The sequence below is a fragment of the Euprymna scolopes genome, chromosome 14 (assembly GCF_053919585.1).
Source record: "Euprymna scolopes isolate OS-2025 chromosome 14, ASM5391958v1, whole genome shotgun sequence".
In the NCBI taxonomy this organism is placed as follows: Eukaryota; Metazoa; Mollusca; class Cephalopoda; order Sepiida; family Sepiolidae; genus Euprymna; species Euprymna scolopes.
Genome location: NC_136495.1, coordinates 117,450,650 through 117,477,175, shown reverse-complemented (window position 1 = coordinate 117,477,175; position 26,526 = coordinate 117,450,650). Strand labels below are relative to the sequence as shown.

General features: G+C 38.6%; 1 long non-coding RNA gene and 1 pseudogene across 1 annotated transcript in view; one reads left to right on the top strand and one right to left on the bottom strand.

The window, feature by feature from the left end:
• LOC145293240 (uncharacterized) overlaps window positions 1–26,526 on the bottom strand; it is a 1,271,116-nt gene that overhangs the window by 199,700 nt on the left and 1,044,890 nt on the right. The window lies entirely within an intron of this gene.
• LOC145293458 (U2 spliceosomal RNA) lies at window positions 6,291–6,456 on the top strand (annotated as a pseudogene).

The following is a 26,526-nucleotide window of genomic DNA, read 5'->3' as shown; positions in this document are numbered from 1 at the left end:
TTCATTCAGCGGTGAATGGTGCCAATCATCATATTTGTGAAACGATTAGAATTCGATACAAATCTGATATCGAACAAAAAAATAATTATTTGTATTTCAAATCTTTAGATTATAAAAAGAAATTACCTACCACATTGTTAGTTTCAATATTATTGCTTTTTTTTCTATAATATATTTCTTCAATTAAATGTTTTTTATTTTTAGTCGTATGCAAGCGACTCTATAAGCCATTCAGTCGGTCCGTCCGTCCGTAACACTTTTGTCTTGGCCTTTTTGGTTAAGATCAAAAGTCTGTTGTTAATAGATGTTGTTCTTAGCTTTTTAAGCTTTTCTTGGCCTTTTGGTTGAACCAGCCGCAGCAACAACATCAGCTGCCGCGGCCAATTCCACAACCAATGCCACGAAAACAGCGGCAACAACAAAAACAGCAGCAGCAGCAACAGCCAGAACAGGAGCAGCAGCAACAAAAACGGCTGCAGCAACCAGAACAGCAACAGCATCAACCGGAGAAACAGCAATTAGAGGAGCAGCAACAACCAATGGTCCCCACACCAATTGAGACGGGGATCAAGCGAAGAAAACACTGCTCCTCTGAGGATGAATCTGCTAGTGAGAGGGAGAGGAACTCAACCTCACCACTCCCCGGTTCATTCAAAAGAATAAAAAAGAAAAGGAAAGGGGAAGAAAAGGCAGCCCCTACTCCCTGTGAGCATACACCACCTCTAACAACAACACAACCCACTTCCACCCCCATACCACATACTGTACCAACACTAGACACCGCACCAACACCAACACCAGACACCGCACCAACACCAGACACTGCACCAACACCAGACACCACACCAACACCAGACACCGCACCAACACCAACACCAGACACCGCACCAACACCAACACCAGACACCACACAGACACTCGTCCCCACACCAATGCAAATTGAGCCGCCATCCCAGAAAGAAAAGAATGAACCCGGGAGGGGAGAGACCCTTCAGATTCTCCCACTTACGGACTCACTCCAACAGGGACTCTCGCCCTCGAAACGAGAGAGGAACTTTGTTTTGTAGACCCCCTGTCTGTGGCAATGGGCTTACCACACCGGCAGAGAAAAAATTTAAAACCTCTGCTGGACTGCCAACAGATAGGGGGAAAAGACGTTAATGTCCCCTCTAATTTCCCGGACGCCCCACGGCTAACAACTTTCGTCAGGCTTCCTGAGGCCTGCAAAACCAACGTGTGGACAATGCTGGAGGCCGCTGAAGGGGCTGGTCCGGGAATTGAACTGATTAGGAAAAATGACCCTTCCCTTGAGGAACTCGCAAAACAATGCAAGGGAAGGGTCCCAGTGTTGGTCCATCCGTCACTCTATAGGGCCCTTAAATTGACTTACCCTTTGGATGTCGGCGGCATTGTGAGAGAAGGTCAGGACATGAAAAACCTGACCACCTTGAGCATTGCACACAACGTCGGTGTCCTTTCCCCGGCTGACTTCGGAGCTGAGTGTGACACACCTTAAGGTAGGTACCATGGCTTTGAATTTGGCTAGTCTGAATGCGAGGGGCTTGAGATCATCGGGCCGGGCGGCTCGCCTCCGGCACGACCTCTTGTCCCTGGGAGTGGATGTTGCTGCGATTCAGGAGACGCATTTCGTTTCCTCTGTGGACTGTCAGGTGCTGGCCCGAGACTTTGAGGTTTTCTCAGCATATGGCAGCCCGCGGGGGAAGGGAGTATCCTTGCTAGTTAAACGTACTGTTTCCGCGACGGTCGACGTTGTCCATAGGGATGCGGAGGGCAGGCTGGTCGTGGCAGATGTTGCCGTAAAAGATTCTGTGTTTCGGGTGATTGCGGTTCATGCGCCCAGCACCGCTCGTGAGAGGGTCTCATTCTTCAGTCAGCTTGACGCGTTTGTAGATTGTCGGAAGCGGGTAGTGCTAATGGGGGATTGGAATGCCATCTTAGACCCCGACATAGATAAGGTAGGAGGCGGAGCTAGAGGGTCGGAGAGGTGCGAGTCCAGCCTGGCTGATCTGATGGCTAGATGCGGACTGGTCGACAGGTTTCGGGTCGAGCATCCAAGTCGGGAAATGTGGACGTGGACCAATAGCGTTTCCTCCTATCCAAATACCTATTTGGACAGGATGTTAGTTAGGAGAGGCGAAGTAGACTTCCTATCCTGTCCCACGTTCACTTGGCTAGGCCAGACGGACCATAAATTAGTTATGGCCCGGCTGAAGCTAGGAAATAGGCCTAAGTTAGCGGGGTACTGGAAGTTAAACACCTCCCTTCTGGAGATACAAGACTTCCAAGATCAGTTAAGAGAATTGATTAAAAAGGCACTAGTGGGGGCGGTTACCGGGAGTAAGTGGTGGTTAGGTCTCAAAGCCAAGATCAGAAGCTTCTCCGTCAAGTATGCCCAGCGCCTCGCACTAGATAAGGCCAAGACGAAGAAGCAGCTAGAGCAGAAACTAGCCCAGGCTACGGGGGAGGGTGATAGGGTTAGTCAGGAACTAGCTAAGCAGGACCTTCTACGCGAGACTAGTGAGCGTTACGAAGGCCAAGTAGTTAGAGCTAGGCTTAGAAATATAGGCAACGAAGCAGTCAATTCTGATGCAGACGTGCACCGTGAGGTTTCTAGGCGTGGCTCGGACAAATACATTGCGAAAATCAAACATCCGAATGGACGCACCCTGGAATCGACTCGGGAGATCTGCGAGGGGTTTCGAGAACATTTATAGGAGCGTTTTACGCAGCAGACCGATCTTCCGGTCCTTGAGTTTAGCGACTATTTGGCCGACTCTCCCCACCTCGAGGCGGCTAAGGCGGCTAGTTGCGAGGGCCGGGTGACGGAGCGGGAGGTCTTTACTGCGCTGAAGCAGGTCAGCTGTGACAAATCGCTGGGACTTGATGGTCTGCCATACGAACTGTACTTGAGGCTGTCGCCCATGTTTCTGCCTCTTCTGACGGATATGTTCAACCATTGGTTTGCTCAGGGATCCATCCCAGGGCAGGTGACCAAGGGAGTGATCACATTGCTGAAGAAAGGTGACGGGCATGGAGGGGAAGAATTAGACGACTACAGGCCCATAACTCTGCTAAACACAGAGTTGAAGATTTTGGCCAAGGTCCTGTCGAATCGGCTGCAGGTTGTTATCGACGAGTTGGTTGAACCGGAACAGAACTACGCTGTGAAGGGGAGATCGATTCAGAACAACTTGCACCTGATCCGCACGATCCTAGAGGGGGGAATAGATGACGACACGGAAGCCGCGCTGATAAACTTAGATCAGTCCAAAGCTTTCGATAGGGTCGACCATCGTTTCCTGGCATCTGTCTTAGAGGCCGCCGGTTTTAAACCGGACTTTTGCAAGTGGATCTCCATAATGTATCGACAGCCCATGGCTGTCGTGCAAGTGAACGGAAAGCGCTCGAAACCCTTTGTTATCTCTCGGTCGGTTCGTCAGGGTTGTCCGCTGTCACCCCTGCTTTATGTCCTGGCTTTGGAGCCTCTTCTCCGCAAGCTGAGACATGGAGAGGCAAATTCGGCCCTGTGCGTAATGGCTCTGCCTGGCGGCTCAGCTGCCAAGGTATCCACGTTTGCCGATGATGTCACGGTCTTCGTGTCAGGCTTCAGAGACATTGAGGTCGTGTCGGAGGCACTCACACAGTACGAAAGAATCACGGGGGCCAAGATAAACCGCAACAAGTCGGTAGGACTGCGGTTGGGCGCATGGAGTGGCAACGCAAACCTCCCTGCGCCCTTCAGCTGGACAGATGGCCTGGTCCGGATCCTCGGCGTGTGGTTCGGACCGGGTCTCCAGCTTGACAAGAATTGGTTGGAGGTACGGTCAAAGGTGGAGGCTGCAGTCAATTCGTGGCTTCCTAGGAAACTTTCCTTAAAGCGTAGAGCTGAGGCGTGCGCCACTTACGTCTTTCCTCTCATCCTTTACCGACTGGCCGTACTTCCCCTGCCTGCACAACACCTAAAAGCTCTTGTCGAACTCTTGTCCTCGCTCCTTTGGGACAGAGGAAGACACTGGGTGAGCAGACAGGTCTGTATTCAACGTCCGTGTGAGGGAGGCTTGGGAATGCCAGACTTGAAGTGTCATCGAGATGCTGAGAGGCTGGCCTTCCTGAGCCACTATATGCAGGATGACCAACCGTGGCACCCCGTGGTTACTGCCGCCTTCCCTGACCTCGTTCTCGACCCTTCCATCGAGAGCCGTCGCAGGCCGCAGGGAGAATCTGCCTACATGAAAGAGTGCCGAGCCGCGCTAAAACGACTACCAAGGTCCAGTGACCTTGTGACTGCTACCCGTAGGGAACTCCACAGGGATCTAGTGAAGGGGGCCGCTGACGACCCGCTATGCGCGCGTCTCGGGTGGCAGTAGAGTGAGATCCGCTCCGCGTGGAGCTGGGCGCCAGGTTCGAGTCATCTGAACAATTCGGAGTTCTCTCTGACCTGGCGATTGGCCCGAAATGCACTTCCACTCAACAACATACAATGCAGTTCCGGGATTTTGGAGTCGCCTGATTGTTCCCGTTGTGGGACAACGACCATAGAAACTACGGATCACGCTTTCTTCGATTGCCGCGAACTCTGACAGTACTGGTCGTATGTCAGCAGAGTGACGGCTCGCATCGATCCTGAGCATCCTCGCCCAATTACTGTATCCAATATTGTGGACAACGTGAGGCCGCCGTGGGACCGGGAAAGACAAATGGTCTACGTTACGATCCTGGCCGTGGCGAGAATGGTGATTTGGACGTCGCGTCTGCAAGGTTGCCGGGGGGTGTTGTCTTTTTCTGATCAAGATCTGATCGCGTTCTTTAAACACCAACTACGGGTGAAGATCAGATGTGATAGAAGAAGGCTGCATCGCGCGGCATTTGACAGAAGATGGATACATGTGGCAAGTCTGTGTGTACGAAGAGGAGCCAAATTTGAATACGTGTTCCCCGCCTAGGTGTGGAACGCGCAGTTCTGTAAAGTTAAATTAAACAAGTAGTCTCTCAGCTAGCTGAGTGTGTGTTCCATCCCTCCCCGATTAGGAAGCCTCCAAGATCCCCATCTCCTCTTACCTGCAATTTTTGTTTTCACCCCTTCCTCTAAATTTTACCCATCTTGGAGAAAAAGAAATACAAACTAACCTCCATCCCTTACCCACAAAAATTTTCTTTTCTCCATTCACCCCCATCTAGAGGGCATCCCCACCTAGAGACTGACCCGCAGAAGCGAAGTTCCTTTTACAAACCTAGTGGAACGGGCAGTCTATCAACTAGACGGGGTTGGGAGGGTCCTACTAATCACCTTTTGTTTTTTCTTCCCCCGCCCTCGACACAAATGAATTATTGTTACCATTTTATTGTTATCTTTTTTGTTTTTACACGTCAATAAAAAATGTTTTAAAAATTGGGAGTTACTAGGACGTCCCCCAATATGAAAGGGTGAATGCGGTATTATGGTGAAAGAAGATACTAGCTGGGAGAAACTTTTGACTTTGTTTAGTTCTGGAGTGACAAGGATGACCAACGACCCCCAAAATCCCCCCTTTTGAGTTGGCCATGTGCCTAAGTTTTTTGTTCATCATTGATTTTTTTTTCTGTATTTTTTTAACATGAATAAAAGATTTAATATCTCAAAGTGTAGTATCTGTTCCGACAGATACTGCAAGCTATGACTAGCTATGACTAGCAAAGACCAGATGTGGGGGCAACCCCACATGCCTGACCATTAACCAGCTCCCATTTCCCACCTCTCGGGAGCTGGTCCCCTTTTTCCCTTCCCCCTCCCTTCACTCCTCACATTAAAATTCGGCCTTGTGCCTAATTTGCTCGGTGGGGGAGCAAATAAATACCATCTGTTCTGACAGATACTGCAAGCAAAGTCTGATATGTGGGGATAACCCCACATATCAGACTTTGGTCAATGTAGGGGCAACCCTTCATACCAATTGTCACTATCCAGCTCCCCTACTCCCACCCATCGGTGGGAGCTGGTCCCCTTTTTCTCTCCCCCCTCCTTCTCCATTCACATTAAAAAACGGCCTTGTGCCTAATTTGCTCAGTGGGGAAGCAAATAAATACTATCTGTTCCGAGAGATACTGCAAGCAAAGACCATATGTGGGGACAACCCCACATATGACCATGGTCAATGTAGGGGCAGCCCTTCATACCAATTGTCACTATCCAGCTCCCCTACTCCCCGGAGAGCTGGTCCCCATTTCCCTTTCACTCCTCACATTAATAATCGGCCTTGTGCCTAATTTGCTCGGTGGGGGAGCTAATAAATACCCTTTTCTTGGCCTTTTGGCCAAGATCAAAGTCTAGTATCTGTTCTGACTACATGCTGTACTTATGTTTTTCACTTTATATCACAAAGTGGGGGATCACTTTGTGATATAAAGTGGGGGATCACTTTTTTTTTTTTAATGTAAAATGATCACCCACTTTACAACTGGTCAGTCTCAAAGCCATTCAAGTTATTCTCCAGATCATTAAAGTTGTTTTTGAAGGATTCCAGTTATTTTTTAAGCATTCAAGTCATTCTTAAGGTCATTCAATTCATCCTTAAGTTCATTAAAGTCATTCTAAGTCATTTACTTTTTATTTATTTAAGTCATTTCAGACCATTTTTCGGTCATTTTAGTTTATCTTTAAGAATTTCATGTCAATCCTACATTCACGCATTCATTCATTACACGAGAGCACGTGACTAATGGCTATCGGCCTTGTTTATTTTGAAGAACCCATCATCATTTCTCGTGTATCTGTGTATGCTTTTTTTTTTTTTATCTATATGTGACTGCTAGACTTTTTTTCACACCTGAACTCATAGTCCCCCTCCCCCGAAGTTCAATATTGTATCAATTGCCTAGGTAGACTGACGTCAGTACTAGTTTCAATCTTAGACCAACTTTTGAATTACAATTTTTTTTTTTCAAAATAATATTTATTCTCTTGTCCATTGTTTTTGATCTATCGACATCATGACCCCCCCCCCAAATGTTCCACTTTACGATTTCTCATCAAATCTCATTCTCTCCTTTTCTTTTTTCTTTCATCTTCAATTATTCTTTTTTTTCCCTTTTTTTTTCTTTCATACGTGCTTTCAATTTGATATGCCTTCACCAGAATTTCTACAGGATGGAATGATAAAAACGCCACCCTAAAGAAAACAGCACGACAGTTTCATTTTAAAACTTTTATTGAAACAATCAATTCAAATAACTTCATTACGTTACAGAGCTAACATCTATTCAATGTAGCCGCCTTCAGCCTCAATCACAGACTCAATGCAGGTCCAGAACTGGGAGCATGCCTTTACCAGAAGTGCCGGTAGGAGCTTGGCGAATATTCGGTGGATGGTGATGATCAGGCTGGCTTTTATGTTGTGGTGATGTTCTCAAAATATGACCAAACAAAGTAGTCTAGTGGGTTCAGGTCGGAAGAATGGGGGGGGGGCAGCAGTGAATGAAGCGTACAAAATCGTAGCACACCTTTTGAAGCCAAGCCTGTGTCTCTTTGGTCTTGTGGGCCAGCACAGAGTCCTGCTTGCACACCCAGGGTCTGCCAGCGGCCACCTGATTGCACTATGGGATCACCACACTCTTCCGCATATTCAGGTACACTTTGGTGTTAACTTTCAAGCTGACTTCCATGATGTGAGGTGGCGTGATGTGGCTCTCACTTGAAACCACACAAAGACCATAATCGTGGCTGGAAACTTTATTTTCATCACTCTGGGCACGTCCCTGTATTAGTAGCAATCCAGCGATGCATTTTGAAGGTGATAGCAATGGTCCTATTGTTATCACTTGGATTGATAGAGAGCATGAGTTGTACAGTGGCGAATCTCCGATTTCGCTTGTTGAACATTGTGTCACTTTCAGACATGATAGAAGGCTCTTATAGCTCTTAGGATTTATACACAACTAGCCTACTAGTAGATGGTTTGCAAAAAAGAAGAAAAACGGTTTTCATCAAACGGAAATGGAAGCATGTCTTTTCTAGGGCAACCCTGTATTGTGCATTTACTTGTATACGTCTAAAATAATATTCATTCTGCACATGTAGCAATGAACAAAACATATTTCACACTTAAGTGTGACAAACGGACCGACTAACAAAGCATTATATAGTAATGTAATAATGCAAATAAAAAAAACAAAAAACAGTCTATCATCTGAGTTTCAAAAACAAACAAATTAATAAAAGACTACCAGGACCCGTGGAAATTCCACAGAATGAGAACTATATTTAATCAATCGATGTTTTGATAAAATTAATATTTTTCTGAATAGCACACACACAAAAAAGTTTTTTGTACAGAAAAACCAATAACTCACAGTAAGTATGAGTTTATTAACATTTCTCTGAAAATAGTGTCCATTGTCTTTTAATTATAGAACTTTTTAGAGCAGTTCGGTTTTCCATGTACTTATATCTATGTGATAAATTAATAAATACTAATAAATACTCAGAAAGTAATATTGTGCTACATAGTTAAATATAAATAATAAAATCACATTGTAAGCGACAATCTTTAATTTTTTACTTCAGTCCAACACCTCTTGGCAGACAATGTTCTTTTTTTGCCATGTTTCTTTCGAATGTTCCCTTTTTATGTAACATTTCACTGACTTCTTTCTTAAGTGAAGAACCGCTGTACATTAAAATTACTACGAGTGATGTCGAACTCAGGAATTTGGACGGAATTTCAAACGGAACCCTTTATTTACTTCATGGGGGTAGTATGCTCGTGTTCTGTCAGCCATGACTGGATAGAGGCCGTAAGTAATTTGCAATTGTATTAGTAAATAAAGCGTTCCATTCGAAATTCCGTCCAAATTCCAGAGTTCGATAAGATAAACCTGAAGAAGGTCGGAGGTTACATCGACTGAAACGTATGAAAATCACACTCAAAATGAGAACAGTAGTCAAATGAATCCAAATAATAGGAATAACCAATCCTCATCTCGAAAATTCAGAAACGTTACTATTTTTAGCTATAAATGGGAAGAGGTGTTCAAATCTTTTACTAAGTGGATGAGATGAGACTAGAACTTGGCTTCGCTGATATTTTAGTCCACGTTGGTATACATTACAACATACTTGCTTTCCCTCCTCGCTGACTCAGCAAAAAAAAATAAAAATAAACAGCCAATAAGAAACAAAATTAAATGTAGCAGAGAGAGAGAGAGAGAGAGAGAGAGAGAGAGAGAGAGAGGATGATGAAGAAGAAATAAGATTACTGCATCGATTTCCTTCATATTATTGGTTAGACAAAACCTCCTTCAGTGTAATAAAATAAGTGGTTGGTGTGTGAAAGTAATGTTAAAAACGGTGGTTTTCCACATACTAAAAAAAAAAAAAAAAAATGAGTGACAAAAGCAAGAGTGATAGATATCGTATAAAATAAGGGGGAGGTGGTCAGGCAACATACAGGGAGAGAATGAAAGTGATAGATAAAAACTTAGTAAGAAATTGCTTACTAGGTGAGCTAATTGCAAATAGCAGCTTAATAAAACAAATAGAAAATTTTCAAACATAATTCAATCTCCAAACTGAGGAATATTTGAGTATGCATTTTGTGTGGTTAAAATATATATGAAAAAAAAAAGACTTATAAAAACAAACGTTGATAAACTCAGCTTTTGTATAATAATAGATGTGCGTGCGTGCATGTGTATGTACAAGCATACTAGGGGACAGTTCATTAGAGGTTAACGCGCTGAAATCTCGACAGGACAACCTTTCATAAGTTTCTGTCGCCCCAAGCAAGATTGTAAGGCTGGTCCACAAATGGCACCAAACCAATAAAGTGTTTGGATTAAACTCAATCTCATTATGTCCGCCATATAATAAACTGAACCTGACAATCACCTGTGTTGCCAGCCAATAACATGGCGGTTTTGACTCAGCCTCACGACTTGGAGATTTCTGGATTAAACAAGTGAAGTATGCATGGTCCCCCATGAGTGCACAGTGAACGAGGCATAAAAAAATGACTAAGTTCAGCATCTGTCCCCCCCCCCATTTAGCCCCAAAAGTCTCCAGGGGACGTCAAATCCGGGTGAAAATGAATAAATGGTGCAGTTTTAGGCCTTAACATATGTAAATTTGAGTTCTACACCATGCAAAAAAAAAAAAAGAAATCACTGTCCATCATTTACCCACCCCCTCCATTTAGCCCCAAAAGTCCCCAAGGCTTTAGCATTCATCACCATGCAAAACTGCTAATAAATAGACAATGCACAGAAAATTGTGGACAAATATAGTCAAATAGTCTCAAAAATGGAGTGTTTTTATTAGCCCTAAAAAAGCCCCTGGGGCACACCCAAGAATTATTGTAAAGTATAGGCAAACAAAATTATATAGAAATCAGTTACAACTTTTCAGAAAGTTTTATAAAAATCCAAGACATCAATTTTTTTAATAAGCACAAAAGTGTCAGTTTTAGCCATTTGAACCTGAAAGGCACTTTTAGGGGGAGACAACCTGAGTTTTCCCAGAAAATCCGTTCTGTTACTTTTTTACTCATATCATGTTTAATGTTTGTGCAAAATTTCAAAATATTCCAAGGCGTAGTTATTGAAAAAATACGAACGGACGAATGGACAAGAGTGAATTTACAGGTCCACTCTCCTTTTGTAGGAGGGGGGGGGGCAAAAAATAAGTAAATAAATAAATGAATAAATAAACAGTACTTACAAGAGTTACAAATAAACATTTGTTCTGATGTACTTTTTAATAGAAAAAGAAAATGTAACAAAGACAGAATTAATTGAAATGCTAAATACTAAATTATTGGCGTAGGTAAAATACATACAGTTGTAAATATGATATTTTTAAAGTGAATAGGACTCTGAAAGCCTAATACATAAAACGTATCTCCTTATCCAATTTTATTTGGATACACGGAATAACAATAATAATTACACACACACAAACAAATCGAGCTTCGGTATTTCGGATGATGTAATAACATCGTTAAACTCACGACTCGATCAGCAGCCGCCGATAGCATAGTGGTTAGGAGCCTTGACTGTCGTACAGGCGGCCGGGTTTCAATCCTGGCTTGAGGTAGAACAGCGAAATAATACCGTATGTGGATGACACATATATATATATATATATAGTAAATTATAAAATATTACAAAATATTCATATATATTTTTATAACTTATTACCTAGCTCTACCTACGTAGTGAGCACTGTTGAAGTAAATACTTAAAGTTTATGCATAAATTTATATTTTCGTATATTAATTTATATGATTAAATGAAATATATATATATATATATATATATATATATATATTTGAGGTTACTGCATATCAAGGCCCGGAGGCTACTCTAGGATAAGGACTAATAAACGTTAGGTAGGTAGTGTTAAAACATCACGAGGATAATTAATGGTGAAACTTTAAGTACGGCCACTTTCAGTTTGTCTTGTTTTTAATTTTCGATGGCAATTTTCTTTTTTATTCAAAAAAAAGAAACTGATATTTTTTTGTACACATCAAGGTCGAAAGCAAATCAAGTATAATGATTAAGGAGATAAATGTGTTGGATGATGGAGAATATGACGAGAGGATTGAAAATAATGAAAGCAAGGAACAAAATTTGATTATGTTGCCAGGGAATAACAGGAAAGTTCTGAGTCTTCTTGACAACTTGGAAATTTCTGAGTTGAAAATGGAGCATTTATAAGAATATGAAATAGGAATATTTCATATTCTTATTTTATCGTCTTAGCTAGCTAGTCACGTGTTTAAAAATAAACTATTCTCTTTACACATTCAAAGCTGAGCCCACAACATACAGCCATTCTCGTCTTCATTGTTCCAATGTTTTGTACACATCAAGGTCAAAAGCAACTCGAGTATGATGGTTAAAGAAATAGACAAATATAAATCAAAATTCAGTTTGGGTACCTTTCACTCAGATGTAATTTTAAACTCGGAAATACAATATCTGAAAATTATGACCTTTTTATCACGACTTGTTTATAATCAAAACATTGTCACCCTGCCAATATAAAACAATCTTTTAAATTCAATCGATCATGAAATATTTCGATGAAAATCATATTCGACTATACTGTATGCAATAATCCAAAATTTCTTTCGGTTAATTATTCCCCAATTAATTTAGCATAATTAATCAATTTAAATTGCAACAGAAAGTTCCTCATCGTGTCACAATAATATACGACAGAATTTCATATTGATGTTAATAGTGAGTAAAGTGAAACTTTTCTGTTTTTAAAAAGTTGTGTAGTGTTGAATCACTTGCATGATTAATAATATCATGAAAGGTTTGAAATTAATGAATGCATGAACAATTGGTGTCTTCAATTCGCTACTCTTATGCATCCTCCATTCTCTATCAACGATCATGGAGTGTTTGAAAAGAAGAACGTGGTTGGTTGGCAAGATCACTAGTCACTAGATTTAAACAATTTCTTAAAATCTTCAAATATCTCTTTATTTTACCAATGTACTTTTTTGACGTTGAGTAGGGCTTAATTATTTAAGAAGACAGCTCAACAGGAACTTATCTCCATGGGACTTGAAAACAACAATGTTATAGTCAGCCGGAAAGTAGTCCAACGGTACTGTGTTTCACAGACGGATAGTTCTAGTAAATAAACTCTGCTCATGGAATTTCCTTTTAGTTTTAAACACGGACAAAGATTTTTAGAAATTGTTGACGGTTGGTGGAGCTCCACGAGATTTTGTTGCGAATGTTTTACAGGGGTGGATTGAAGCTCAGTCGAGCACTTCCCATAAAAGTAATGATAGAGAATAGATAAACTCGCAACATTTCCTCTGTGGCAAAGAGAATGCAAGAAGGTTATGTCTTTGATCACGTTTGAATATTGTTTTGTACCTTGTCAAGGCAGGAAAAGGTACTCTTTAGGAATTACTCCCCAGATGTGGCAACAGTATTCCATCCACAGACAGTGTTTTGCTGTATCATAGCTTCTCAGTGTGGTTAGACAAGACACGATTTCTTACCAAGTTCAAAACTTAACTATTTTTTTTGATAATTAACAGGTTCAATCGAAAGCAAGCACTAAGTGAATTGTCAATGTTTATAGGAACATTATTAGATTTACATTATTGCTAATGGTAGCTAACGAATGCACTTACCACAAATGGGTTGAGCACTACAGTAGAAGTAATAACAAAATTACCAAGCCCTGATATAGCTCACCGAGGTGGATATCTTTCTGCAAATATGCCAGTATCGCTTCCATTTTTATTGGCATGACCAGTAAAAGAGGCTTTCAGTGGCTGCTGCAATACCGCAATGAAAATTATTGAAGTGATAAATGCGAATGGACAGTAAGAAAATCGAAATTTTTATTGTCACATGAAAAAAATAATTAGTTTTTTCTTCTTCTGAACAAGAAACTCAGTTGCTGATGAAGGCCTGCGGGGGGCAAGGTTGTAACTGCACTGCAATATGATGTAAAAACTTGTTAATAAAGATTACCCAATTACACTAGTCGAGCAAATTCTCTTTCCAAGAAAAAACTAAATCCAAGAGATTTGCCATCACTACTACAATATTGTCCACTGTGCTGTATATACCCGAAGTCATTATAGACAAAAAAGCTTTTCTTCTTGGATTAAAATTCTAAAAGTTTATTTATTTATTTATGTGTGTGTATATATATATATATATATATATATATATATATATATATATATATATATATATATATATATACCAATAAAACTTTCGAACAGATGCACCGAATTGAAAAATTCTTCTTTTCTTTTTTTTCCCTGAAAGATGTGAGTCCCTGAATTGTCCTTATCTATAAGGACAATCTAGGGACTTGATACCTTCGTAATGAACAACACCTAGTCACACAAAATGCCCGAAATAAGAGTTTTGGGGTCGTTTAGTGCAATTGTCAAAAAAGTTACCTGCTCATGTAAACAGAATTTAACACTGTCTGTATACAGTCGCGGTATCTTTCGGCATATAGACAGGACTTGTGGCACAATGGATAATGCGTCTGACTATGGATCAGAAGATTTCAAGTTCGAATCCTGGTAAGTTCATAATTTTAACCATCATTTTATCCAACGTTTACTCATTATCCTTACCCTTGGGGTATTTTTGTTTTTTCAGTGATTTTGTTTTGTGCATATAGGAATTTCCTATACTCTGAGTTCACAAGGTAAGCATTGATGATAAGACAATGTTGCGTGTACTTGATGTTGTGTGTGCCGACGCAGTGCAGCCGCTAGTATATCATACTATTTGCCAAATATAAAAACTAAATAGTACCTCACAGTAGTCTCAATTTCAAAGAGGAGGATTAAAAATAAACCCAGGTTCCAAACAGTAAAATATAATTTCTGGTTTTTCGAGAACTTATTTGGTTGTCATTACTTATCAAGCAAAGCAGTGCGTTTCTGTTTGTATATATTCATAATTAAATAATAATTATTCGGTTCTACCTACAATCACTGATGTTTCATGCTAACGCAATCATCAGTTTAAAAGTGACAATTCCTGGCGGTTGGGAGATTCGAATCTAGCCAAGAAACCACCTTTTGACTCCATTTGCTAAGCCTTTACCTCAGAGCCACCAAACAATTGCCAAGGGAATTCAGAACTATTAAACGCCGAATTCGGGCGAATACATTAGACAATCTAGAGTCTTTGAACGAGTGGAAGTCATAAACACACACACACACATACACACACACACACACACACACACACACACACATATATATATAATTTTGGCCAAATATAAAAACTAAATAGTACTCCACAATTGTCTCAATTTGAAAGAGGAGGGTTACAAGCAAACCCAGGTTCCAAACAGAAAAATATAACTTCCGGTTTTTGAAAAACCTATATCAAGCAAAGCAGTGTGCCTCTGACAGTATCTATATATATGTACTAACCCTGCTAACTCTATTGTTCTACATCTATTAACCCTGCTAACTCTATTGTTCTACATCTATTAACCCTGCTAACTCTATTGTTCTACATCTATTAACCCTGCTAACTCTATTGTTCTACATCTATTAACCCTGCTAACTCTATTGTTCTACATCTATTAACCCTGCTAACTCTATTGTTCTACATCTATTAACCCTGCTAACTCTATTGTTCTACATCTATTAACCCTGCTAACTCTATTGTTCTACATCTATTAACCCTGCTAACTCAATTGTTCTACATCTATTAACCCTGCTAACTCAATTGTTTCACATCTATTAACCCAAGAAATCCACTCTTTTACCATAGTCATATCATTGAAGTTTTTCAGATTAATAAAGAAATATTTGACAATTCTCCCGAGATGAGTTATTTTTGTCATTTATGTGTTTTGGACTGTTGTTGCCATTTTGATTGTTATGCTCAAATCTTCTCCACAACTTACACATATATTTATTATTACATTAAATCTCAGTTAATCAACATTTGTTTTCCTACGGTTATTTTGATGACACAAAATGCATGCAGAACTATTCTTTAGTTTTGCAACTGAGTTATGTTTGACAAAAGTATTTTTGGTTGTTCTAATATACCATAATTACTAATTACCTCAACAAATGACTTCTCCAATGTTCAGTTTCTGTCTATAACTCTTTGCCTCTCTCATTTCTATCATTTTCTCTCTCTCTCTCTTAATTAATAGTTACCTATAAGCAAAAGGGAATAACTCAACAAGTAGTAAAACTATTTAATTTATAGCCGAGAGAGAGAGAGAGAGAGAGAGAGAGAGAGAGAGAGAGAGAGAGAGAGAGAGAGAGAGAGAGCAGAATGAAACTAATTTTTATCTTTAAATCTTTTTATTTACTATTGTACTGAAGTGGTACTAACCTAAGTGAGTTGAACTGGCTTCCTACAAAGGCGGAAGTTTCATGGGAGTATGAAATTCACAAGCGGTTCCCAATCGCATGTATATCCTCGTTAGAGGAGATGATGATTTTAGCTTTTGCAGGAAGGTGTCAACGTCCTTCTACATACAGTGTCTGGTATTTCTAAATGGTCACCCATCTGGTATTGACCTCAATGTTGCTTAACTTCAATCTAAAGAGAACCAGTGTGTCAATGTCATTATGCCACATGTAATCACCATTTTATTTGAAAAAAAAATGAACTTTGTAAACTCACCTTTTCCTGCTTTAAACCCAATCGCAACGGTTGACCCAACGGGTCACAGTTTTTTTTTACAGAAAATATATATTGCTATATTGCTAATTTATTTGCCGCTGTCAAAGTCGTGAAATGCCACTTGACTGTGTAATGGAACAAAAGAAACAAAATGAAGCAGCATTCACCCTAGGTGAGTTTATCCAGCTTCGTCCAAAGGGGGAAGTTTCTAGGGAATATTAAATTCACAAACTGTCCAAGTCGTATATGCATCCCAGTCAGGGTAAATACCTATTTTCGGTTTTAGAGTTCTTACAGGAAAGTGTCAACGTCCTTGCACATACAGCACCTGGTATTCCCAAATAGTTACTCTTCTGGTATTGACAAAGCTCAACGTTGCTTAACTTTAGTACTCTGAGAACTGGTGTGTCAACATGATTATGTGGAATATGATTATGTTATGCGACTGGTATGATACTTAGTAAATATTATTTGCTGAATTTACTTCTGTGGTTTCGAGCATAACATAAGAATCCACGTTTGTAGATCTACTTGACATTGCCTGATTGTCAGTATTCTTTCAACCTCTCCCTGTAGAAAAGTGCCCAGTTGAGGGTGAAAGAATTAATGTTTTCAGACAATTTTTCGATATTTGTCGTCCGAAGGGTCGAGCTTCAAAACGATAGCGATCTCATGAAAATCCGTTGCCTCTGGCGAAAGTTTTAGGCAGACATACATACATACATACATACATACATACATGCATACATTTAAACAGACTGGTGAGATTTATATTATAGACTAGCGGGGGTACCTGCCGTTGTCTGGGTGTTTGTAGGTGTGTGTGGTGTTAAATAAAAAAGAAACCGGGGGGGGGGGGTAGGATCGAACCCGAAGTCCTGAGGCGAAGTTTGAAAATAAAATCGGCCAGCCAGAATGAGTTAGTGAAAGATGTTTGAATTTATTTAAGTAAGAAGCAAATTGGCAGGGCCGCAGCCAGAAGTCGTCGAGCGTTACGACGACGACGACGGTTTGTTTATTAAAGCGAAGTAAAAAAAGAAAACAACGTTAACACTTAAGCGGGAAAAAAACACAAAAAATAACTAACGTAAGGCAAACGAACGATGAAAACAGAAAAATGAACATGTGAAAAATGGCTTAAATAAGCCTGTTTCGATATTAAAATTTAAAAAACGATGGGTACCCAGGTGTTTTGGGGTGTGTGGCCGGGGGTGGATAAGCGAAGTAAAAAAAAAAAACAGAAAAACGAACGTTACGTGAAAAATGGCTTAAATAACACTGGTTCAATATTTAAATTTAAAAAATCGAAAAACAAAAAACCAAAAAAAACCATCTCACACCACAATTCGAACCCAAAACATTTAGATAATGAACCAAGGCCTTAACCAACTGAGCTAACGTGACCTACATGAAATTTGTTCGGTTTTTCAACTATTTAAAGTAAATCAGGTCACGACGTCATCTGACGCATGCGTAGAATCGGTCATTGTCACGAGAGGACCGTTTTTGTTGACCCCCCCTGTCGAAAATTGTCGATTGCGGGGTGAAAAAGCTAACGTTTTTGGACAATTTTTCGATATTTTCTGAGCAAGGGATGGAGCTTCGATGTGATACCGAGTTTGCGAATTTTCGTCGCGTCTGTCGAAAGTTTTTAGCAGACATCAAAAAATACACATAAACATACATACATACATTTTCGCTTTTATATATATAAATAGATGATGTAAATAACGTGCACGGTTCAAACTAATTAAATCTTAATTTATGAAGATCAATGCAAATTTCAAATCACACACTATGAAGCAGTGCAAAAATGTGTAAGCATGCCAACTACCATGATGCTATCAACAATAGTGTGTACCTATTAAAAATATCATTCATCTTTTTCTAAGGATTCTGGCTTGGTTGGGTTTTTTTTTGTGATATTCCAGTCGATTTCGACACATGAGGTCCGCCACAACAAAGGTGTCTGGAAATCTGCACAGATGATTTGTTTTTATAGTCGTGAATGCTTTGTGCAGAGCAAACCACACATTTTGGTAAAACTACTAATCTCAATCGGTGCAATGGTTGTCAGAGGACAGAATAGACAATAGACATCAGGTTTTACATCAGAATTTTCTTTCTCCTAGATGTTTTGACCAAGACTGAGGCTGTACCTCTCTGTTTTATTTTACAGCATATCAACCTATTATGTTATATAAGGAAAAATCCAGTATTTTTAATAAAAAAAGTTTTTATGCTTGAAGAGAGAGAAAGAGTGGGATATTAAGTAATTGAGAAAGTGGAATATAGAATGATCGAGAGAGAGAGAGAGAGAGAGAGAGAGTGAGATATAGAGATGGAGAGAGTGATATATATATATATATATATATATATATATATATATATATATATATATAATGATCAAGAGAGAGGAATATAGAGTGACGAAGAGAGAGAGAGAGAGAGGGATATAAAGTAATTGAGAAAGAGTGTGGGACATAGAGTGATCGAGAGAGAGAGAGAGAGAGTGAGATATAGAGATGGAGATAGAGAGAGTGATATATATATATATATATATATATTTTGAGAAAAAAAAAATATATATATATATATATATATATATATATATTGAGAAAAATAGAAAAACCGAATGAAATTATTAAAATAATCAACGTTTCGTCCTTATTTCAGTGGACATCTTCAGGATATTGAAGTAAGAAAAAGAAAAAGTCATAGATCATACGAAAAAGAGAAACAGTTTTTGTATCCTACCCAATATCCTGAAGATGTCCTCTGAAATAAGGACGAAACGTTGATTATTTTAATAATTTCATTCGGTTTTTCTATTTTTCTCAAAACATAACGTAAACCTCCGCTAGTATTTTTATTTTTTATACATTATATATATATATATATATATATATATATATATATATATATATATATATGAGAGAGAGAGAGAGAAAGTGTGGGATATAAAGTGATCGAGAGAGAGAGAGGGGGGGAATATAGTATAATGTACACATTGATCAAAACAAACAAACAAAAAAGAATAAACAGATTTTCTTGTTTATTTGAAATTTCTGTTGAACATTTAAAAAAAATTCGTTGACATATGTAGTTATCGTTAATGTTTAGCGGACACAACAATGGCTTCTTTTTCTGTCTTTGTGTCTCAAACGTTTTCAGGAATATCCAACATTTTTATGCAACTCTAGGCATGAAGTGCAACACAACAATTACAATTTAAATGGCGGAAAATGAGTAAACAATAAGTGTATGTCTAGTCGATGAGCAAGGAAAGGGAAGGGAGGGCGGTCATAGAAATATGGTTAGAAAAGGAAATAAATTCAATTTGCTTTATTCTTCTATCTGTACATCTTTTATTAAAGTTATTAGGTTCACCATTTTTTGTTTTGTTAATAGTATTCTATTGAATGACTTGAAGATGTACTCGGCGTTGTCAGGTATTAAACGTAACGTTAAATTCCTTAAGAAAAAGGAAGTAAATAAAAAAACGGAAAGAAACTAAGACATGTGCTGTTATTTTTTTTTTCTAAACAGTTGACTTCTTGTAAAAAAAAAAAAAAAAAAAAAAAAAAATACTCGAGCTGAGATCGAAACCAAAACCTAAGGACACTGAGCCAAGTACGATAACCACTACGCCAGCTTGACATGACTTTTAGAGTGTTTTCAAACCACCTAATACTTAACATAAGGAAGCTGTCATATTTCATGACGCGCATGCGCAGTCGTGAAACAGTTGAAGACATAAAAGTCTGGTAGCCTACCATGCACCAATTTTTCAATTTTGACTCTTTAGCCGCCCTGTTTTTCCAGATGAAAATTGTTTAAAAAGTTTTCCATTTGTCTGAAGACTCTATATACCAAATTTCAAGTCAAAATTTGGTTGAGTATATAGGTTGAGAAGTGTCTACTTTGTTTGGTCATATGTCAAGAACACCACCAACATGACCTCCCACAACACCAAAGTCAGCATGATCATAAACGCTCTGATCCCCATCTGGTATCAATTGAAATGGATGGCTCTCGTCTAGGGGAGACCCCATGTTTTGATAAGCTTCTGGGTTTGACCTTTACTCCTGATCTGAAATGGAACACATATATCAAGTCTGTGGCCAAGGTCGCTGGGAAAATGATGGGATCCTTCTATCGCTCCAGAAGATATCTCACTAATGATGCAATTCTCTATCTATATAAAAGCCAAGTACGTCCAAAGATGGAGTACTGCTGCCACATCTGGGCAGGAGCTGCTAAAAAAAAAAGCCTATCCTGCCTTGACAGAGTACAAAATAGACTTCGTGGCTTGGTGGGGGATGCCCTCTTCTATTCCCTGCAACCTCTTTCCCACAGAAGAGACGTAGCGAGCCTATCTTTGTTCTATCGTTATTTCCATGGCAAGTGCTCGTCTGAACCCCAATCTCTGCCCCCCCCTCGCCAATCTTTTTCAAAAAACACCCGACTAGCTAAAACCACTGTCAATAATTTCCCCCACTCCTTATCTATGCCTAAATCAAAACGTAGATTCCATGAACAAAGCTTCTTTCTTAGAACTGCACGCCTGTGGAACTCTGTTCCACTTGCCTGTTTCCTTTCCGACTTCAACTTGGATGTCTTCAAGTCCAACACAAACAAATTCCTGATGAACAGCCCCCTTAAGTAATGACACTTTATCAATTCTCCAATACTATTACTACACTATCCCATTGATTACTGTACACACAATAACCCTTATCCCCGAGTGGCCCCTGAACCTTGATAAGTGGTGAACTCCATGTAAAAAAAAAAAAAAATGATCGCTGGCATCTTCCAAGCTCCCACTGGCACTTGTAGAAAAGGCATGCTCCCAGTTCCGGACCCCTATTGAGGCAGTGGATTTTTTTTTTTATTATTACATTTTCACCCCAAACAAGGCACATTGCCACTTTGATGTAGGGGGCTACTATCAGGGACATAAGCTACAGGGGTGCTATGTGGGGAGTTAGGCAGCAAGATGTCGGTTCACATTACACTTGAACTTCTGCATGTCAGTACAGTTGGGGAAGCAGGAACCCGAAAGGGAATTCCAAAGTCTAGCGGTTCTGGGGAAGAAACTACTAGAGTAAAAGGCGGCTACATTGAATAAATGTCATTTCTACTACACAATCAAGTTATCTGAATTGATTTTTTCAATAAAAGTTTCAATACAAAGTTGCAATGTTGTTTTCTTTAGTGCGACGAATTTATCGTTCCAACCTGTATATATTAAGTGATGTCTGATACGTATCGTTAAAATATCACAAATATAGGATGTACCTGAATTTTTATGAAGGACATCGATCCCTTTTTTGATTCTTTGGTTTTTTGATTCTTTGGTTTTTTGATTCTTTGATACTTTGGTTTTTTGATTCTTTGATTCTTTGATTCTTTGGTTCTTTGATTCTTTGGTTTTTTGATTCTTTGGTTCATTGATTTTTTGATTCTTTGTTTTTTTGGCATAAAACCAAATTACTCACCCTCATGCGCCAGCACAATCACATCGACACACCGGTTCTTGCCAGATCACCGAAATTAAGCAATGTTGAGCCTGGGCGGTACTAGATGAGTGACCATTTCGGAAAGTGATGCGCTGTATGTACCACAAGGTAAAAAAAATACCAGGTTGGGAAACTGGCGCGATCTATCCTTCTCTCAAGGGTAGATGGGACCCTGTTAAGTCGTGGTAGGCAACCCATTTAGTGATGACGTCACGATAAAAAATACCCTTGATAGCGTTGGCGAAGCATCAAGTGTTTCCAGCCATTAGAAAAAAAGTGAAAGATTCCGCGGTATTTGTTCACGTTTCACCTGCGCCTTCTGGCATTGGATGAAACATTTCTTCTTTTTTTTTTCTTTCTTTCTATGCCTCTCAGCTAAGTACCAAAATAAACAATGATCGGTTAATTAGTTTTGGAGTGAATTCTATACATACAAGTTACATTAACATCTGTACGTAACGTTTGTTTTGCTAAGGCTTCTTTCCTATATACTTTAATCACATAAAATTCATGTTAAAATCTGTTTTGTTTACTTACTTGTAATTTATAAATAACTGACAAGTCACCCACATCTCTCTCTCTTTCTATTAATTCAACCACTCTAATAGTTGTTAAATGTGTCTATGAGCAGCAGAAAGTGGACATTGGATTTACTTTCGGCAGCCTTTATTTTGTACTTTAGTCCTCACATTTCATAAGCGACATTTCTGACGAAGGGGGAAGAATTGCTGTTTTCTGGGTTGGAATGCATGCATCAAGCACTTATTGTTGGCGAGTTTTTGACCTTGAAGTTTTTTTTTTCTTTTAGTCCCTTACATCAGGTAGCTTCATGCTTTGTCTGAATCAATTTCTATTAAAAAAAAACAAACAAACAAAAAAACTAGAGAACGAGTGACACGATCTTTAACGTTCCTATCAAGTTTACATATCCATACACATCACAATCACATATATAAATTAGTTGAACAAATAAGGATCCATACAAGGACAATAAAGAATAATAATACTTATATATAATGATACTAATACTACTACTATTACTACTAATAATAAAATTGCAAAAATTTACATTTAACTGCTCCCTTTAGACTTAACTGCCCACTTCAAGCTCCGAATGAATTTGCGCATGCGCAAACTTATAGAAATATGCTGGTAAGTTGAAATGAACAGTTTGCTTTTCAGCGTGCCGACACACTTCTGTACGCATTATTCATCCATTCAAACAAAGATTTTATTTTTTATAAACCATTTTTGCTGTATTTCCTGTTAATTTCAGTGTTATTTGACAAATAGTTTAAGAGTGGATTGGTTAAATATTAAGACGCACACACATACATTTACTGTTTTATTTATATAATATTTATCTCTCCTATTTTATATGCAATTGACAACAACGTTGAAAATATCAAAAAATAATGTAACCAGAAATTAAAAAAATAATAATAAAAAAAAAGATTAACAAATGCTCATTCCACATTAAGTCTTTCATTTTTTTGTCTTCAAAAGGCAGAAAAATAGGAAATTGCTGTGCGTTTCTTTCATCTTTCTGGACTGATATGGGTTGTCTGTTTAAAATAATATCATTTTTATTTTGTGCACATACTCTTTAGAGAAAGAGAGGAAGGAAAAGAGAAAGAAAGAAAGTGAGAGAAAGAAAAAAGAAATAACGAGGAAGAAAGGGAGAGAAAGTGAAGAAAGAGAAAGAAAAAAAAGAGAAAATAGAAAGAAAAAAGAGAGAAAAGAGAAAGAAAAAATAGAAAAAGAAAGAAAAGGAACATGAGAGTAAAAGAAAGAGAAAGAAAGAAAAAGAGAAAAGGAAATATGTAAAAGAGAAAAAGAAAAAGAGAAAAAGAAAAGGAAAAAGAGAAGGAGAAAATGAAAAAGAACAAAAAGCAAAAGAGAGGAAGAGAGAGGAAGAAGTAAAGAGAAAAAGAAGAAAAAATAGAAAAATAGAAAGAAAGAGGCTATTGTGATGTACACTCCATTTCCTGGGAAATACTGAGCATCCCTCGTTGTCATTTTTACAGACTCTCCCCATGTCTAACCAGTTAATTTTGTCTCTAATTACTTGCTCCACAACGTGGGCAAAGTTTAACACAAAGTCGATTTTTTATGTAGGGAGCATTCTGGATCAGGACTAAAATAAAAATTGCCTCAGTCTGGACTTAAAGACGAAGTGTAGAACAGATACTACATTTTGCTTCTAATCAAAATACATGATTGGTTGATCTTGTCGCCACTTTTATTATAATCAATCCGCCTACACATTCGCAATTCACATATTTAGAACTAGGAGAAAGACCCGACGTTGCCTGGGATCGGATGCTGATCAATGAATGCTTCACACTTCTGATATTTTTATTGTTATCGAAATCGGTGAAATAACCTATTTTTCAATCAAATCGATTGATTGCCTGCTCTAGTTGGGGACCCATCATAGTGCACTGGGAAGAAGTTCCATATACCTCTCCTTAGGGACTTAGTCCACAATGCATTGCAGTCTACATTGCACAGTAGAGAATTTACTGTTGATTTTATAAAATTATTTTTTATATATAATGGCTTGAATTAAAGTTTAAAATGCAAAAGTGAAGTATCATGCTTCAATTGTGCTCTAAACAGAAACATTCATTTCGAACGTGCCCCTGTCATATCAAAGAACCTACTGCTGATTTTATATGTTGAGCCTTTCTGCTTGTGTGGTAATAAGACTTCTCAAATGCACTTGTGATGTTAGGCTCTATAAGCTTTTAACTTTGGTCAAAATCGCCTGTTCCTCCTTTCATCAGATTATTTTGATTATCAACATTTATTGAAGACATTCCAGTGCAAAACCTATCTAAGAACACTGCCAGATACATAAAGTACATTTGTGTGAAATATCATAAAAATCGGCCCAGCCATTTAGGAGTCCATTGGAAACGAACTCACACACACAGACAAAGTTCCTTTTATATACTAGTAGATAGATAGATAGATAGATAGATAGATAGATAGATAGATAGATAGGTCATTTGGCAATTTTCTTATTTTGATTTTGATTTTCTCATAAATTAAAATGGTATTTCCCTTGAACGTACTGCTTTAGACTTTGCCTAATCTCACACAAAACCTATCGAATACGTAATATTTCAAGCAAAAGGAACCTACTGCCAATCCTTACATTTAGGAACATTTCCATCAAGATTCGGGACAAAGTCTTTTCAACTAGTGTGCGTTCTGTCGTCCTGCATGGCAGTGAGACGTGATCCCAAAACATTTCTGATCTATAATGGCTTTGGAGTAATGATCGCGCCACGATCAGTTTAATATATGACTGTAAACTGGAAGAAAGGATCCCTTTAACATGGATTCATCAGATAGTCAATATTAATAGGATTATGTACATTTCATGTGCTTAATAGCTCTTCGTGATCCAGTAATGTACTTCTTGCATCAAATCCATAGGAAGCATGGATACTCCAGGCATTAGGTAGTGTAATCATAGTAGGTGTATGTGTATATACAGGCTGAATCACGGGAAACGGATGTTTCTAGAATGCTCTTTGCTCTCCTGGAATAAGGGATAGGGTATGAGGAAGGTAGTCTTTAAATAAGTCTTGAAATATTCACAGAGTTTTGCTTTCCTTAAAAACATCCGTTTCCCGTGACTCATTCTGTATTTTCTCTTTTTGGTTCATTTTACTTCAGTTGAAGTTCTCAGAAAACAAGGAGAACCCGTCTGTGGGACTAACACTTGATCTCTTACAGAGAGAGAGAGAGAGAGAGAGAGAGAGAGAGAGAGAGAGAGAGAGAGAGAGAGAGAGAAAGATGTTTCATTTTACTTTAATCGAAGTTCTCAGAAATCAAGCCCTCTCCCCCCTTCCTGGGACTAACACTTGATCTCTATACGAGATGCATAGATATTCGAATATTCCATTAAAGTTTTCCTTTACATCTAAAACGCAAAGTTAGTAAAAGAAGTTGAGAACATAATTTTCCTCTCCACAATTTTTAATGTGTTATAACTAGGCCTATGGCAACAGAATATTCTTATCATTGCCTTGACTCTCAGGTATATATCTGACACAGTTAGATACAGTAAATCAACTGAGAGCTACATCGCTCTATATAAAAGCATATAAGATATCAACGGATACACACTCGAGAGTCAAAACAATGAAAAGAACATGCTGTTGTCCTAACCCTGAATTTAGGAAAACTCGTCCCGGGAAAACTCGTCTCGGGAAAACTCGTCTCCGGAAAACTCGTCTCGGGAAAACTCGTCCCCTTTCGCTAGGTAGGAAAACTGGTCCCTTATTGAATAAATATCGATTGAAAACACATTTTATGATCGTTCTTGAAGGAGATATTGTTTTTTAAAATAAACTATAGCCCCCCCCCATAATATTTTTTAAAAAATATTTTTACTTGTTTAATGTTTTTTTTTTTTTTTTTTTTTTTTTTTAAATAAAATCGATTTTATAAGTGTCCGTTTTCTACCTAACTGGCTAAGTTCTTAGTGATTTAACTTATTTTAAAGCGTTTATTATGTTCATACAAAGTTAATTACAAATTTTTTTTTTGTTCTTATTCTAACGATGTTTTTTGGAGTCATAAAAACAATAAAAAAACAAAACCCAAAAATTAAAAAACAGGGAGCGATTCGATTCTTCGTTACGCTTTTGGTTTTGTTTTTTTAATTAGGATAGTTTTTTGTTGTTATGTTTTCGTTTTCTGTCATATCAAATGCACTCATGCGTTATTTAAAATTATGATTTTATCAATTATCAACAGTTATTGTCCTGTCAAATTTTGCAAAAATTAACTAATAAATTAAAAGCGAAATATTTTTTTGGCGCGAGAG